At 36.9% G+C, this 18,550-nt stretch overlaps 1 non-coding gene across 1 annotated transcript; it reads left to right on the forward strand.

The window, feature by feature from the left end:
• The first annotated feature begins 6,930 nt into the window (after positions 1-6,930).
• LOC132287333 (small nucleolar RNA R71) lies at positions 6,931-7,036 on the forward strand. The gene has a single exon (XR_009472997.1). It is a non-coding gene; the product is annotated as a small nucleolar RNA R71 (small nucleolar RNA).
• Positions 7,037-18,550: the final 11,514 nt, after the last annotated feature.

Genomic DNA, 18,550 nt, shown 5'->3' on the forward strand with positions numbered 1-18,550 from the left:
CTCAGGGACAGTATCAAAATTCATCCAATCCTATGCCACAAAATAATTCTTTCAATCAATCTGGTATCTACCGTCCACCTCAGTTTAGGAATCAGCCCACTCAAATTCCTAATCTTCCACCTCCTCCTAGAAATTTTGCTTTTGAGGACCAAGTACTCAATGCTCTTGTTGATCTTAAAGCCAATACCCAACTTCTTAATTCTTATTCATAAGCTATAACAAAGCTAGAGGCACAAGTTGGGCAAATAGCGAGTACTCTATCTCAAAGAGAGGATAGAAAGTTGCCTAGTCGTCCAATAGCCAACCCGAAAGGGCAGACTTACATGATTGATGAAACCAATTCTTCAGGTATTCATCATGAGTAAATATAGGCTATTACTACATTGAGGAGTGTTAGAGTGGTTGATAATCAAGTTGAAGAAGAACAAGAAGAAAAATAAAGGCTTATGGTTCCCATTATTCCTATCATCCATAATCCACATCCTAAGGATGTTTCCTCAAGTTCTATTCCACAATCCACCATAGGAGTTAAAGGTGGAATCATTTCTTCATCTACTCCTATCCCTGAGAAAGCTTATGAACCAAAAGTGCCTTATCCTGAACGTCTCAAGGAACCCTCCCACTTTGGTAAACAAGGGGAGAAAATTCAAGATATGATAGAGGTTTTTAAATAGTCCAAAATTAATCTTCCTTTGCTCGATGCTATAAAGCAAATCCCAATCTACTCCAAATTTTTAAAGGACTTGTGCACTCTAAAAAGGAAATCCAAAAGCCAAGTTCCTAAGAAAATTTATCTCACCGAGTAAGTTAGTGCTATTCTTAAGTATAACGCCCCTCTTAAGGTTACAGATCCTGGTGCTCCTATAATTTCTTGCATCATTGGAAACAATGTGATAGAGCGAGCACTTCTTGATCTTGGAGCTAGTGTTAATCTTATTCCTTACTCGATGTATGAGAAGTTAGGTTTGGGTAAGTTAAAACCTACGTCGATTGTTCTACAACCTGCTAACTGTTCTGTCAGACAACCATAAGGTATTGTTGAAGATGTACTCATAAAAGTGTACAAGTTCCTCTTTCCAATCGATTTCTTAGTGCTTGATACAGAACCGGTCCACGATTCAAAAAAATATATTCTAGTCATTCTTGGGCGTCCTTTTCTAGCCACAGCAAATGCTTGCATTAACTATAGGACTAGAGCCATGGATTTATCTTTTGAAAATATGAAAGTCAAGCTAAACATCTTCAATGCTATTCATCATCCCCGCGATAATAGTGAATGCTTCTTCCTTGATGTTATTTATGAGTTGGTTGAGGAATCACTCCCAACTATTTTATCTAAGGATCCTTTATAGAAGCTTGTCTGAATCACTTCAATTATGAAGATTTCGATATCAAATCTTTGATAGCTGAAGTGAATTCTTTGCTCAACTCCACTCCTATCATAGATTTTCCTCCATTGAAATCTAGACTTGAGCCTCTTCCTCCATTTTCTAGTATTCCGCCTATTCCTTCTTTAGAGTCTCCACCTACGCTTGAGCTTAAGCCACTACTGGACAAGCTTAAGTATGTTTTCTTGGGTTTAAATGACACCCTCCCAGTGATTATTGCTTCCAATCTTACAAGTTCTCAAGAAAGTAACCTCTTAAAAGTTCTAGAGCAAAATAAAGAGGCTATTGGGTGGAGTGTGGCTGATTTAAAAGGAATTAGCCTTATAATTTGCATGCATCAGATTCATTTGGAGGAGGATTCCTGAACATCTCGGGAACTCCAAAGAAGATTGAATCTAAATATGAAGGAGGTGGTGTTGAAGGAAGTTGTGAAGTTGCTAGATGCGGGAATAATCTACCCCATCTTAGATAGCAAGTGGGTAAGTCCTACACAGGTATCACCTAAGAAGACAGGTATTACAGTAGTTGAGAATTCCGAGGGAGAATTTGTTTCACAACGCACTACCAGATGGTGTGTGTGTATTGATTACTGGAAACTCAACTCCACTATTAGAAAAGATCATTTTCCTCTTCCATTCATTGATTAATTTCTAGAGCGATTGGCTGTCCAGAGCTATTATTGTTTTTTAGACGGATATTTCGGCTATAAGCAGGTGGCCATTGATCCTAAGGATTAAGAGAAAACTACGTTCACTTGTCCACTCGGTACATTTGTATATAGACGGATGCCTTTCAGATTATGTAATGCACCAACAACATTCCAGAGGTGTATGATGTCTATCTTTTTGGACATGGTTGAAAAGTTTCTCGAGGTCTTTATGGATGACTTCTCTGTTTTCAGATCGACATTCGAGAATTGTCTCCAAAATTTATCCTTAGTACTTCAGCGTTATAGGGAAACCAACCTTATTCTTAGTTAGGAGAAACATTTTATGGTTTAAGAGGGGATCGTTTTAGGACATATCATTTCAGAGCGAGATTTTGAAGTGGATAAAGCAAAAGTAGATTTGATCTCCAAATTGCCTCCTCCTACCTCCGTAAGGGGAGTGCGATCATTTTTTGGGCACGCTGAGTTTTATTGACGACTAATTAAAGATTTCAGTAAATTTTTTAAAGTGATACTTCTATCCATTGTTAGACTAATTTATGTTTAATGTGTGTTTATAGGTACTTTCCGAGAGAAACGATTAAAACCGGGATTTTATGATGAAAAGCCTGATATAGAAGCTTACAGAGTCGTTGCCGGTCATTCAGAACAAGTCGAGAGCTTAAATGGTAAAGTTTGGAGGAATTCAATATCCAAAGCTCAAGCCCATGTCTTGAGGCTCGAGCCATACAGGTCACAGAAGAAATATCAACAAGGCATTGAAGCTTGAGCCTTGCACCTTTAGGCTCGAGCCTGAATAAAGGGTGCTCAAGCCTAACCAAAGGTGCTCGAGCCTTGACCCTCAAGCTCGAGCACAAGGCATCGAAGTTTGAAGAGTTGATTTCTAAGCTCCCAGACCTCATGCCTAACCTCAAGGATCGAGCACCATTGCACAAAGCTCGAGCCTTGAGTCCCTAATACTCAAGCCTAGTACCTAGTGCTCAAGCCCATGAAGCTTGGATCGAGCAATGTTAAAAGAGATAAAGCCAAAGAATATTGTAAGTGTTGAAGAAAAAGATGCTTTGGAAAATAGTTGAAGAAATTTGGCTAAGTGTCAAAGAAAAGATCGAGCACCAATCCTTGAGGCTCGAGCACCAATTCAAAGAAGCTCGAGCTTGAACCTTAAAGCTCGAGCCCGAACCTTAAAGCTCGAGCCTTTGTTCCTAAAGCTCAAGCCTTCTATGACATGTCAGATTTAAATTATGGGAATGTTCTCTTTTCAGGCCATATCTCATTCCAGATGGGTTAGAAGACCTAAAAGCCCACCAAGCCTTTATTTTCTTCTATAAAAGAAGGTGTAAGCCTTGATAGAATATATCCCTTTTCTCATATTATTTAGAAGGCTGATACTATGGTGGTGGCTTTTAGGGTTTCCACAACCTTAGAAGGTGAAGATCCTAAGAAGAGAAGTGTCGTCCGGGACAATGGAGACAACTCCAACACAAATGATATCCAACATCATTATGAGTAGCTAATTCTCCTCTTAGGGTACTGATGTAACCCAATCTAGTATTATGGCTTTATTGTTCTTAACTCTGGGATGATTTTAATGTATATTACGTTTTTTATTATATGACTATGAGCAATTGAGATAACTCAATTGGTTTTCATACTTTAAATAGATTTCAAACTGTTATTACCTTGTCTTAGATATAACTGTTTATTTTCTATTCTCAACCTATCTTATTGGACGGTATCTGGCGGAGCCCTACCAGACATAGGAGTATAGGTCCTATAATGGTGTTCCAATGTTTTTTTATAGAAGAATGTTTTCATAGTGTATACTTAGGAAAGATGGATTAATTGCAAAGTAGTTAAAATAGTTAGAGTAGGTAGATGGATGGTCCATGTTAACCATAAATAAGTTATAATTAACTATTTTATAAAAACATCTTTCTTTAAAACCCGAATTGAACGAATGTTATTGACTTCAATTAATTTAAAAACATAATTTGTTAAATCCCTAGATTTGATACAATTAACCATAGTATGATGATTGTGGTGAAGTCAAAGCCCTAAGATTTCTCTCTCTAATCACTTACTTTAACATAGTTTAATATTTTAGTTTAATTTTAGTTTATTTTTAATTGTGACAACCAAGAAAACTTTTCAACCAGTTACCTGTGAATCATTAGGACTAAATTAAAGACTGAACATAAATTCTCATCTCCCTGTGGGTTCGACATCCACTTTATAGTACTATCGTACACGAAATCGTTCTATTACGAGTGGTAAAATTAGACACGTCAATTTTTGGCGCCATTGCCGAGGAGATTTGTTATTTAGTTTAGTTTTTAATTAGTTATTTTTAGTTTACCAGTCTTCGAACTTTTTGATATCTCACCTTAATTCTTTTTCTTTTCAGGTACAGGGAATTTGCAGTGAGGACAAAGACGTTTAAGGGATAAAAAGTTTCGGTTTATTAAACCTTCTGTGAGTTTTTACTGTTTTCTTTTACTTGGAAAATTTTATTTTTGTTACTATTTAAGGTTAGTGGAATGAATGTATGTTAACTCGTCAAACTAGGTCAAAACCTTTTGTGCATGATCTTGAAATAGATAGAACTCTTAGTCAATTACGAAAACTTAAAAAACATTTGAATACTATAGGTAGTTCCTCTGATAATATGGCTGATATTCATTATGCATCGAGTAATGGCAATGGTAATGGAGGATAGGTCCCCCCTGTTCTTACACAACCACAATTGAGGGACCATTTCATTCCTACCACATACATATCTCCTTCGTGCTTTGTATTTCCGGATGCTGATGCAACCCATTTTGAGATCAAACTTGCTATGATCCAAATGCTTCCTACCTTTCATGGGTTTGTAACAGAGGATCCCTATACGCACTTAGATGTATTTTTGGAATTGTGTTCAACTACCAAGTTGACCACTCTTACTAATGATTCATTCAGGATACGAATTTTTCAATTTTCTCTCAAGGACAAAGCAAGAACTTGGTTGCATTCCCTTCCTCCAAATTTCATATCTGCATGGGAGATGTTGCAACAAGAGTTTTTGAAAAAGTACTACACAGTAGGTAAAACTTGTCAAATGCGAAGAGAAAACTTGGTATTTTCCCACATCTCGAGAGATCAGTTCCATGATGCTTGGGAAAGATATAATTATCTGTTAAGAAAGTGTCCACACCATGATATTTCACAATGGCACTTAATATAAATTTTCTATGATAGTTTTTTCGATTCTTATAGAAACATGGTTGATGCCTCTAGTAATGGAGCTTTTCTGCGTAAGAGTCCAGCTGACTTTTGAGAACTGTTTGAGGCCCTAAGTGAAAATTCAATGCAACATGCGTCTTCCTCTAGGTTTAGGTCTTTACTTGGAATGCATAAAGTTGAAAAAGTCTTTGAAGTAGACAAATCTAGTGAGTTAGCTGCTCAAATAGAAGCCTTGAACCGTAGGTTCGATAAAATTTTATCATCTGGTTTTGCTCCTATTGCTAATCCACAATCTGCCTTGCCAAAGGAAGTTTGTTCTATCTGTGCTAATCCTTCCCATTTTGTTGTCACTTGGCCTATGATGGGACAATCATTTGAGATCTCACAGGAGCAAGTGAATGTTGCATTCTCTAGACCAGAATACAATCTATATGCTTCCATATTTAATTCTGGCTGGAGAGATCATCCAAATTTGTCATAGCGTAATCAAAGCCAAGGAACCATTGTTCCTCAATCTTAGGGACAATATCAAAATTCATCCAATCCTATGCCACAAAATAATTTTTTCAATTAATCTAGTATCTACCGTCTACCTCAGTTTAGGAATCAGCCCATTCAAATTCCTAGTCTTCCACCTCCTCCTAGAAATTCTACTTTTGAGGACCAAGTACTTAATGCTCTTATTGATCTTAAAGGCAATACCCAACTTCTTAATTCTCATTCACAAGCCAAAATAAAGCTAGAGGCACAAGTTGGGCAAATAGCGAGTACTCTATCTCGAGGAGAGGATGGAAAGCTGATTAGTCATACAATAGCCAACTCGAAAGGGTAGACTTACATGACTAATGAAACTAATTCTTTAGGTATTCATCATGAGCAAGTACAGGCTATTACTACATTGAGGAGTGGTAGAGTGGTTGATAATCAAATTAAAGAAGAACAAGAAAAGAAAGAAAAGCTTAGGGTTCCTATTATTCCTATCATCCATAATCCACATCCTAAGGATGTTTCCATAGGCAGAAGAGGAATATGGAGTTATCGAGGTTTCCTTGAGGAGGATTCACACTTGAGATTGAGAATTTTGGAGATAAGGTGGGACATATTTTCCTTGAGGAGTATTCACACTTGCTCCTTGATTTCTCTATGAGAAATTTGGATGATCTCTCCACTTCGGGATTGTTGGTGTTACATGAAGGATTATTACTAGAGCGAGAGAATGTGGCATTCGCTTACTCTTAAGACTCATTTGAAATGGATTGTCCATAGGGACAATTTTGAGTGTTGTGATATGGATTCGAGCAAATCATGCATGTTTCACTTTGAATTTGGGGAGAAGAGGAATATAGAGGTACCGAGGTTTGACTCATCAAGAATTGGTTAAACCTATGAGTGATATTTTTGACTTCCACGGCGACCTCCATAGGGTTATCAATATGATAAAGATTTTCAGTTTTCTTTCCCCCCAACATTGACACACGACCCGATCGAGTAAAAGAAACACGATGCATGGAATTTTCATTCAAGTTGTTAAAAAGAATCCATAGGTCATCTTCATGTTTAAGCAAGAAAGTACCTCCATATGAAGCATCTACCATTTGCCTATGAGTGTCAGATAAACTTTAATAGAAACATTGAACAAGTTGCTACTTTAGAAGGTCATGATGTGGAAACTTCCTTAGTAAATCATTTAATCTCTCCCATGCTTCATAGAATGGCTCCCCATCATTTTAAGAGAATCCCATAATGGCAGTCCGCATTTGATTTGTTCTACTTGCGGGTGAATAATTCCTCAAAAAATCTTGTTGCATTTGTGCCCAAGAAGTAATGGTATTCGACCCGAGGTTATTAAACCAATACTTTGCTTTATCCCAAAGAGAGAAAGGGAAAAGCTTTATCTTAAAACTGCTTCCTAAAAATTTGTGATTTTCACGGTGGAACATACCTATAAGAACTCATCCAAGTGTTTATATGGATCTTCATGAGTTAAACCGCTAAATACCAAACACATTTGAATGATTCTGGGCCTAATTTCGTAACAGATAGCCCAGACATTTGGTAAACGGTAACATGTGGGAACATTATAAATATTTGGAGTGTAGTGATCTCGAAGAACCATGGGAGGATTGGGAAGAGGATGTGCTACTTAAGGTGGTTTGGGAAGAACTGGAGGAATGTTATTTTGTGCCAGTGAAATAATTGAATGGTTTTGAATGGGAAGAGGTCCCCTTCTACGATCTCTCAATTCCTGAAGAGAAGATTCAATTTCTAAGTCAAGTGAAATAAGAGGAGTTTGAAGAGATCTCCTTTGAAGCATATGCAACAAAGCATATAAATAACACAGTCATAACAACTTCATAACCAAAACATCTATATACGATAATCCTATTCTCCTCAATTCAACAATATTATAATACCAAAATTAAATTGGCCACCATAAGGACCGATGCTTAAACAAGAAAGTAAACAATTGATAGCCTCAACAAGGACTATCCAATTATCAAACTAAAAAGCGCACAAATGTAGTTCAAGATTTTAAGATACGCTCACAAAGGTCCAATGCACAATGCTATGATCCTAAGCTTACCTCTCTTTCAATCAAGTACCTAATTGCACATATAAACAGTAATAAGAAAATGATTTGAAATGGTTCCTAAACTAGCAATAAAATGAACACTAATATTAAATTCAATTCTAATTGAACTGCAATCCCCTGCAACAGCACTAAAAACTTGATGTGCTCTTGGAGGTGCAACAAAATAGATGTATAAATGTGGCAATTGAGAACACCAACTTTTAAAAACCACTACACAACTATACATGAGTATAGTGAGTAGGGATCATCCACTGGGATTATAGACTTGGAATGAACTTAGTATCAATGATCGTGAGATTGAAAAGATATTGATTGGTTGATTAAACTAATGATGAAAATCAATTAAATGTAAATTGAAAATGAGATTATATGAAAAAAGATTGGAGTAATGTGCTGGTATACGGAACTTAGGGCATGGATTTCACCATTAAACTCATGGAATTGCATCAAATGCCTTCAAACAATGGGGATAAACAAGTTGTAATGAAAATGTGGCTACAAGCACACATCAATGATCAAGTAGATAATACAATTGCAATGAATAATCATGGATTATCAAATTTAGGTATGAATTGTCTACCTAATTACACTTAATCTAAGATGTAAAAAAAACCATCAAGACTAAGCATAATCCATCAAACTAAGAGCAATTGTATCCAATAAGAACAATGCATGGCCATCATTAAGCACAATTAAAAAAGTACTCAATGTAGAGATCAAACCTTAATCAACTACACATAAGACAACATATAATCAATTAGAGGATCAATTGAAAGAATTATTAACATAAACCTTGGTACAACCAAGTTAGAATTCACAAGACCAAACAAACACATATATAACTTATAATTCCCCAAATTAGAGGACAAGAGATACAATTACACAAGCTAGGGCTCATCCAAGCCCTAAGAGATGATTTAGCCAAACATAGAGGTGGTGGATATGGTCTTCATGGCCTCAATTCCCATCTTTATGCTTTGCTCCATCTTTTTCTTCCTCCTTGAGAGTTAACCTTTAGAGAGAGAAAAACCTTAATTATAGCCTTAGAATTCCCCTAATTCAATCCAATGAATAATCAAGAACCCCCATTAAATTAGGCTATATCTTCTATTTATATGTTACTCCAAGGCTCCAATAATAGTCAAACCCCGTACACAAGGACTCCCTAATAATTGCACACCGAGCCCCCTTGGATCAAGGCTTAAAATTTGAATTTCACAACTGTCAGATCCATATCTGATCGATCGGATTGTCTCTAATTTTGACTTTTAAAGCTTATTTGCCCCTTATCCTTTGTGAGAGATCAAACAAGCTGTAATAACCTGGAATAAGCTTTGTGTAATTACCCAAACCCGTGGGTCCGAACCGTTACCCGAACATGAGGTCACCTAAGTCAATCCACAACATCTCTAGTGTCCATTTATCATCTTTGTATCCAAATTATGTCTTGTGGAGGCTTTAAACAACATTTTATGGCTTAAAGTTTAATCAAACAAGAAAAGGAACAAATTGCACCAGAGCAACCACAGTTCGGTCGATCGGAATGGAGAGCCGGTCGGTCGAAATGAATCCCCTCTGAACCGGTTGATCGAAGTGGGCAACCGATCGGCCGAACCCCAAAAGTCCCGAGACCAAACAAAGAATCGGTCTGCCGAAACATCTCGGTGAGTCCAAAACCTGCTACTGGATTTCTATACCTTACTGCCAATGAAGAAAACTTTGGTGAAGATTATAAAGGTACTATAAATCTATCCCAAAACATCCATAAACATGTGTATAATGAGAAGGTAATGTTCATACATCGCAATGAGATTTAATTACATCATTATACATCACGATGAATTCAATTACATTGATCATAAATGCATGGACATTTGAATTATAAACTTCCAAACTTCATCAAATAACCATGGATAAATCATTCACCGACTCACCTCCGAATTCCCTGAAAAATGTTAATGATAATAGGGTGAGCTCAACAACTCAATAGAAAAATGCCTAAAACACATTCCTAAAAATCCCGTGAGCCACAACCAAAGAAAAGGGATCATGGGATTATAAATCATCTCAACATACATATATTTCACAATTTCATAAAACATTCCATCACAAATGAAATGCAAATGCTCCCTTCTTCCTTTCTAACCCAACCTCACTAAAAACCTTCATGACCATCACAATGACTTACAACACAACCCATCATCTCACTCCCTAACCATTTTTCCCACATCAACTTTCATCCTCTCAACTAACCCCCTTGTCAAGAATATGCATGTCATAAAACCAATTGTCAATACACAAATCATAATATACATCATAATCATATTATTAAAACATCCAATCATGAAGTCTATAAGACACATCATACTTTCACATTTCATCATAGGGAAATAGAATGTTTGATAATGTCAAGATTTTCAAGTAAGAAAATGCATAGAAACTCACTAAAACCATAGGATTCATGTTTTTGACTTCCCCTACCTTAATGGATGCAAAAGCCCCAAATTTTCAAGCCCAAAACCCTAGAATTCGAAAAACCTATGGGTGGCCAAAGAAGTAATTGCTTACATCACTATGTAGATCTCGTCGAGCTCTCCGTTTTGCCGCAAACGGCGTCCAAAAACTCCAATTGGTTGAGAAGCAATCAAGGTTTGAAGCTTTAAAGGAAAAAGAAAAAAATGAAAAGAAAAGAGAGGAGGAGAAAGAGCTGCAGGGAGTGAGAGAGATTTAAGGCCTAAATGGCCTTATGGCCATTAAAAAGGAAAGTGGTGGGTCCCACCACTTAAAAAAAAAATCTTTTCCTCTTTTTAACTTCCACCACACATATAAATATACAAACTATATAACATCCACACGAAGTAAACTAATTAAAAAAAATAAAGTGCAAATGGACCTAAACAACATCCCCGTACACGACAATTCCAGTAGCGTTGGGACCGTCCGGCTCGAAAAACAAAAAAATGCTGAAATGGCTACCGATGAATTTCCATAAGTGCTGAACTGAATGGAATGCCCCAACCAACTCTTGGACACACCCAGCACACCCTATGGTGTCTGGCACGTAAAACAAGAAAAGACGAAAATGCCCTCGCAAAATCAAAAAATGAAAAAATGGAAAAAATTGAAAACATTACGATCTCCCCAACTTTAAAAGATTTCGTCCCCGAAATCAACCCACCTCACAAGAGAAAGATGAAAGGATACAAAAACGGAGTACGTCTCTGAGTACCCCATGCAATACGCTATACCTCAAGATCCAAACACGAAGAGTCCCCATCCCATGTCACTTGCAACCCTGTGCTTGTGACCCAACATAACCTTGACCGAACAGCGACCGCAGTCACACTCAACCTTTTCCCCACAATACAAAGTGGACGAAAAAAACACCACAGTACCGATCAAAACTCTTTACCGTCATCTATAGGCACACGAGGCACAAGCCCCCAAACCAAACTTCCTAATTCTACCGAGTCTTGGTCCTTTGGAACCATTAGGATTGTTATCTTTCTAACCAGAGCATACTACTTGTCGATACCAATTCCACAAATGACGGTCTCAATCAACTCACACGACAACACCCATCACGTAAAGAATCCTTTAATCCGTGTCACCACGACACTCAATCCTCTATTCCCGCACGTAAGATCAAGGAAAAACACTCAACCTCGGTCAAAACCAATCCAATGCCTAAAATCACACAAACAAAGTCCATATGAGATATCCCACCAGAAAACTGTTGGATCCCGTACACGGTAGGTTTAACCAGTAGCACCTCACACAATCCGCCCCAAACGCCCAAAGGCCCACAAAACAGTGATTGTAAAACCGTTTAAATTGCTAAATGAACCAACATACAAGCTCAACTCGCTATCCCAAGATACTCTTAAAACCATTTCTGATAACTATTGCCTTCAACAGCTACATTATAGCTGAACACCTATGACTGTAATCAAGAGAACCATCTGACCTGTCAAATGTACCATCAGGTACCTAGGAAAATAACCCATCAACATAGTTCACGGATTACTAGATCCAATAATTGAAACTCCTTGGACACATAGTCCCATACTAAGTGCACCACTATCTATGACAAGTCACATAAACACGTACAAAGAATATCATTTATCCCAAATGAGACTCACTCAAAATTTTGGATCACACAACCACACATACACAATGCACAACACCATACTTAAACTGTCACTAAGTATACTAAAATCAATTATCGTTGACCTTTAACCCGATATTATGTTAAGGAAAGACGGACTCAGAGAAATGGTTGGCCAGGCCATTTGAAAAACCCCAAGTTTTCAAAAGGATATAATTGAAATTTAATTTTTTATTTCTTGCGCATTTTAATGAAATATGTGGCCATGTGCTTTGGTGGCTATGCATTTCTATTTGCTTAATTGTTTATTTGAAATACGTGATTTAATTGTGTGTTTAATTTTGTGTGATAGTGTAAAGTTGTTTGATTCGCTGTATGTAATTATTTGTTGTGAGATGATGTGTTTGTTTAAATGTAATTTTATTTGCAAGATTAAGTGAGTATTTTATTTTAATTTTAATTTTAATTTATAAAGGAGTTGGATTTGGAAAGTAGTAGTGGAACAAATAAATGGATCACATGGACTACTTGGATGGACCTACATGGGTAAGGGTTATGACCCATGGGTAGTGGAGGTTATTATTATTATTTTTTCTAATTAATAATGATAAGGAGGATTCATTTATATCTATATTTTTATATATCTATATATATAATTATATAATATTTATAAATGGTTACATATATATGTACATACGTAATAGTACATGATAATATTAGTAATACTATATAGTAGTATTATGACTTATATACATATAATTATTTTATATTAGATTTTTTTTTCTCTTTTTTGTTTCCTCTTAAAATTGGAATTAGGGTTTTATAAACTTATATAGATACATAGTGTTGTCTGCCTTAGGGTTTATAAAAATTTCTATTCATGCCACCTTATAGAAAAGAGTGGTAGCAGCGAATTAAGAGAGAGAACTGTGAGGAGAAAAGGGAGAACTAAGGGGAAAAGGAATGGGGTCTACTTGTGGGTTAGAACCAGAGCAGTCAGAGGCTTGACGGTAATCTGATGTCACCGAAAAAACTAGGAAGAAGAAGTTAAGGTTTCAATTCGAAACCTAGAGGCAAGCTCTATTTCTTGCTCTTTCCCTTTCACCTGTGTTATGTGCATGCCTAAATAATCTCTAGGATTAAATCGGACTTTAAAAACTGATATTGTATGCATGTTAATTCAGACTTTAAACCATATTATGTGTTGATTAAATGAAATTGATTTGTGGTTCAAATTGTTTCATATTCTGTTTTAATTCTTGTAACGATACGTACTAGGTTTATATGATTTTTCTGGATGATTTGGGATTTAGTCGGACATCTAGGAACTTAAACTAAAGATTTTAGAGGGATTTTAATATCGTCGGAGACGAAAATGATGACAGGAAATAGGGACAGAGCCGGCTCCCTATTTTTTTTGGCCATGGCTCTCTATGAGACAGAGAGCCGGCTCCATGGCTTGAGGGGGCCGACTCCCTAAGGCACAGAGCCGGCTCTAAGGGTAGGGGAGCCGGTTCTCATTGGTACAGAGTTGGCTCTCAACTTTTGAGAGCAAGCTCTCTTGCTTTAAAGTGTACTGGAAAGGGTTTTAGGCACTGTTTGGATATTTTGGGGTTCCCGAACTGTTTTGGGTTAATATTAAGGATTCTAAATATTATTTCATGTTGTATTAAAACCCCATATTGCATAATTAATGTCTATATGCTAATGGATTGAACAGTATGAAAGCTTAAACAATTTTGCATGCTGCTAACGGATATAAATGATTTAATTGCTTAGTCTTATTTTAGCAATTTAAATGACTAGAACATGATTTTTAAATCTTGTATTGGATACATAATATGATCTTATATATATTAGACTTTATTTATGCTTATTTTGGAGTATGACAGATGAACTATTTATTCTTGTTCTGCCAATTTTATGGATTTTGTGGATTATATGCACCGGTATGGGACGGTGGCATATTAGTTACGGATTAGATCAAAACACTAACTCCTACCTATTCTGGATTTTAATTGTTGAACTGCTTTATCTGTTTTATCAATTATTAGTTTGTTTTGTGGATTATATGCACCGGTATGGGACGGCGGCATATTAGGTATGGATTAGATCAAAACCCTACCTCCTACCTATTCTGGAATAAGGGAATGGATTAATTATAACATTTAAATCCTACTTATATTTATGTCATGGTAACGAACAGTTGAGCGGCACTACTTTGGTTTGGATGGATTTTTAAATATATATTTATGGTACTTTGGTGGTCGTCGTCCTACCATAAGCTTAAGAGTGTGAATTTTAAGGCAAGGGCCAAGAGTTTTTCATTTATAGAAGCCACTACTACCTTTCACTATAAATATAGCTAGGGTGAGTAGGGATCGTCCCAAGGGATTATGAGGATCAAGCAATGTCGTTGAATTGTTATTAGGGCTAGTAGGTCGAGTAATCAAACAATTGGTTGGTTGGTTGATTAGAGAGCAACTAAATTAAACTAAGTGATAGCAAAAGAATGTAATTAAGAGTAAGTAAAAGAGAGAGAGATCTTGGGGTTTAGAGATCACCACCAAGCAATGCATTTCTATATCATTAACAAGTGATTAATGAGGGCAAATGGTGTGTTGCAATATTGGTATGTGTGTGTGTTTGACTGATTCAACAAGCAAGGATGACTAGTTAAGAATGTATTGTCTAAACATCATGTGAAAGGCACAATATATCTAAGTAATGAAGCATATATTGTCTAAACAACATGTGAAAGGCACAATAAATCAAAACAAGTCATTAATCCTTTCATTAAGCTCACAATCCAAATACAACACAAGGTTAGAGACATATACTACTTGCATTCAAAAGCTTGGATCATCAAACAACAAGCATAGATTGTCCTCCCATTTAGCATTACACTACAACTACACTACATCTATACTACGAGCATGAAAATAAACTAAGGGAGAGGTACAATCCATCAAGAGATAAGTATGAACCATTAAGAGAATCACAAAAGCATTCCTTTAAGCACTATGTTTTGACAATCTCCAAATCTATAGCATTAATACACATAGATATGCATCAATAACACAAAATCTAGAGACAAGCATATGAACATCTATTCTAGCATACATAGACATATGGATAGAATGAAATGATCAATTGGAAGCATTAGACCACATAAATCATTGAATAAACAAAACCTATATATATTAAAGTGTCAAAACATTAATTACAACACTAATCCCTCAATAATACATAAGATTAAGATATAGCAAGCATGCTTGGGTCTAACTTTAGCCCCAAGAGGATGTCTAGCCACTCATGGTGATGTTGCTTCAACCCTTAAGGGTTAACTCCATGGTTGAAATCTGCTCCTTGTTGATAAAGAACTCCAATGGTGTCTCTAGCCTCCTCTTCCTCATCCTCTAAGCTTCCTCCCAAGAGATTAAACCCTAGAATAATCTATCTAGGTAGGTCAAGTGGCACATAAAATGAGCTGGGGTCGTGCAAAGAATATTCTCTAATGATTGGATAGAGGACAGATTGCACAAGCTGGAATTTTAACTTTTTCGCACTATAGGAAGTTCGATCGATCGAACCTTAGACTTGGATCGATCGAACTGGCTGAGATCTATCAAACTTAGGCTGGATCGATCTAACTGGTTGAGCTTTTTGGGGAAAGACAAATTCGAGATATTTTAGAGAGATATTTGTGGGAAAAGGACAAAAGTAGTTAGTGGGTGGTACAGCTGTGGATATGATCAATCATTTGAATAAGGACAAAAGTGTTCGATAGATCGAAGGATGGTGTTGGATCTATTAAACTTTTGGGACTTTATGCTTTTGGGTCTAGGCTTGGATCTATTTTGAAGTGCTGAGATCAATCATTGTTCGATCGATCGAACCTTGAACTTGGATCGATCGAACTTTGCTGCTTCCCACATTTGGCTTCATTTGCTTTGTTCTTGCTCCACTTTGCTCCTTTCTTTGTTTAATCCCAGAATTGCTTCAATTAAGCTCTTATTTGGCTGAGTTAGCTTATTTTCGGGATAAGTGCCTGAAAATAGAAATAATATGAAATCAATCTAAAATGGTAAAGTAAGATAAATAAAGGTATTAGAATACCTAAGCTTAAGGGGTTTAAATACGCATTTTTCAGCGCTCATCACACCCCCAAACTTAAATATTGTTAGTCCCTAGCAATGAACTAGAAAGTAAAGGAATGAAATGAACAACTATACAACTATGAACTAGAAAATAATAAATGGATAACGACACTTTCGTAGGGAACACGATTGCACTTAGCATATGCAACAAGCTTTTTAAACGCCTAGGTTACTCCTCATGGATGAGTGAAGTCTCGTGAGGGTTTCCAGAAATGGTACCCACAAACATTAAGCTTATTCTTTTAAAAGAGGCACCAATATTGCAAACAAGTATTGGGAGAAAACTACCTCAAGTATGCAATTTTTCAACCCTTTCCAAGCAGTCTCCTAAAATCTCAACATCAAGCAAGCAAATATGGTCCTCCACACATCAAGAAAATGATCATGCAAATCAAAACAACTCTAGAATCCTTTTGAGTGGACCGGCATCAAATGTGTTGCTATCTTAGCCAACTAAAGAATTAATCACATCCTTACTCTCAAACTAGCACACAAATCTAGTACCGATCATCAAGACAAAAAGTGGACCTTTTATTAAAGTTTTATTCATCTAGGTGCGCTTATTCTTTTCACTCAATATATATATATATATATATATATATATATATATATTTTATAGGATCAAAGATGGAAGCATGGTGCAATGTGTTGATCTATTAAGCTTTCTAGCGATTCACGAGGTCGAGCGTTAGGTCAATGACTCCCAAACTAGACGGCTTTAGGGTATTAGGCATTCAAATACCCCTACGGACTTATAAGTTCAAATCAATTAGGCTATAAATCAAGACAACAACCATCTAATCATTTCCCACTTTTCACCTTTTGGGAGAAGTCCTCACTTCTTATTGCTTTTGTAACTTTTTTTTTTTTTTTTTTGAATTCAATTATTAACCTAGAGTTTGGGCCCTCTACCTTTCGGCCCGAGAAGTTCAATGCTTGATGAGGCTAGAATCCTAACTACTTAGTGAAAAGGGGTTGTTATCCACCTTTATTAAGAATGAAAGCTTTCAATGCAGTACTAGCCCAATTGGGATATAACCAATTCAATAATCAACAAAGCATGTACCTCACAAATGAATGCTAGTGTGTGTCTGTGCTAGTGTAGAATCCTAGAATGAGTCTCAAAACAATCACAAAATCAAGATAATGTGGACCACAAGTGTAAGCAAGATATCAATCTTTCAAAAAATTTACTCCTAAATGGCATCCCTAAGGCATACAAGGAGTATTAGACTCTCAATTCAAGCAATTTTTAAATTTTAAGCAATATAGTCCTTAAAAGATCAAAATCATAGCTAGATATGGACCAATCATAGAAATATCCCTCAAATACACAAGTCATACTAAAAATTTGAATTTAAAACTAACACTGTAAAGCACCATTCCCCCCAAACTTAAATTGCATAATGTCCTCCGTGTGTAAAGAGAACAAAGGAAAGAGTATATCAGTGCAACTAAGCAAGAACGATCGGAACTGAAGTATCCAAAGTGGGTGGCATGGCCCCCCCAAACTTGGGATGAACTGTGGTCCTGAAAATTGGCACTTGGATAAACTTATCAGATAACAAAATGGGATAATCAGTGCACAGTGGACATGCAAGTGTAAATGGGATAAACAGATAAAGAAATGAGAGAGGTATAAGGGTGGTCCTGAAAATTGGGTAGCACTCTCTTACTGAAGTCACTGTGATGCACTTGATGGAGTCAAACATACACATATGAGAATATAATCATATGATATTTATAGCAAAAACATATATATATATAAAACAGATAAAGTGCAGGTACAACAAAAATATCAAAGCCGACAGACCGGCTGTAAAAATAATAATGTACAGTGACAATAGTAAAGTATCAAAAGGAGAGAGGGATTATAAGATAGAAAGGACTGGGAACTCAGGAGGATGAGGTAGGACGGGCAGGTCGGGCTCCGCGGATGTCTTTGGATAGATCTCTAAACATGGTTGCGACATCTGTGCGGAAGGCAGCAAAATCAGCTCTGTGGGCTGTGAGATAAGCTCAGATGGCAACAACAGCATCCTCATGCGTCTGCAGACGTACTCCAAAGCCGGGGGTCATATCTGGAGCCTCAGGCACAGATAAATCAGAAGAAAGCTCTTGAATCTGCTCCTGCTCATGAATGGGTGACCTGGCTGGAGAGTCCTACTCTGCGTCATCTACAGGGCGCTCTAAGTCTATGTCTAAATGCTAGGCAGCTGGATCGACTGGTGCGTCATCAGCTGCAGGATGTGGTGCTGCTACCTCTGCTGGTGCCGGTGCCTCTGCCTGGGCCTGTGCCTGTGCCTCCTCTAACTTTAACTCCGCTGCAGCCACTACTGTATGGTCCTGTAGCCTGGTAATAATGGAGTGGTAGGTCTTATTCCAGTCCTTCCTGAGGAAGTGACAGGAACC

This window comes from Cornus florida, unplaced genomic scaffold (genome assembly GCF_030987335.1).
Source record: "Cornus florida cultivar Cherokee Brave unplaced genomic scaffold, ASM3098733v1 CherokeeBrave_3.0.0_Hap2_Chr11, whole genome shotgun sequence".
NCBI lineage: Eukaryota > Viridiplantae > Streptophyta > Magnoliopsida > Cornales > Cornaceae > Cornus > Cornus florida.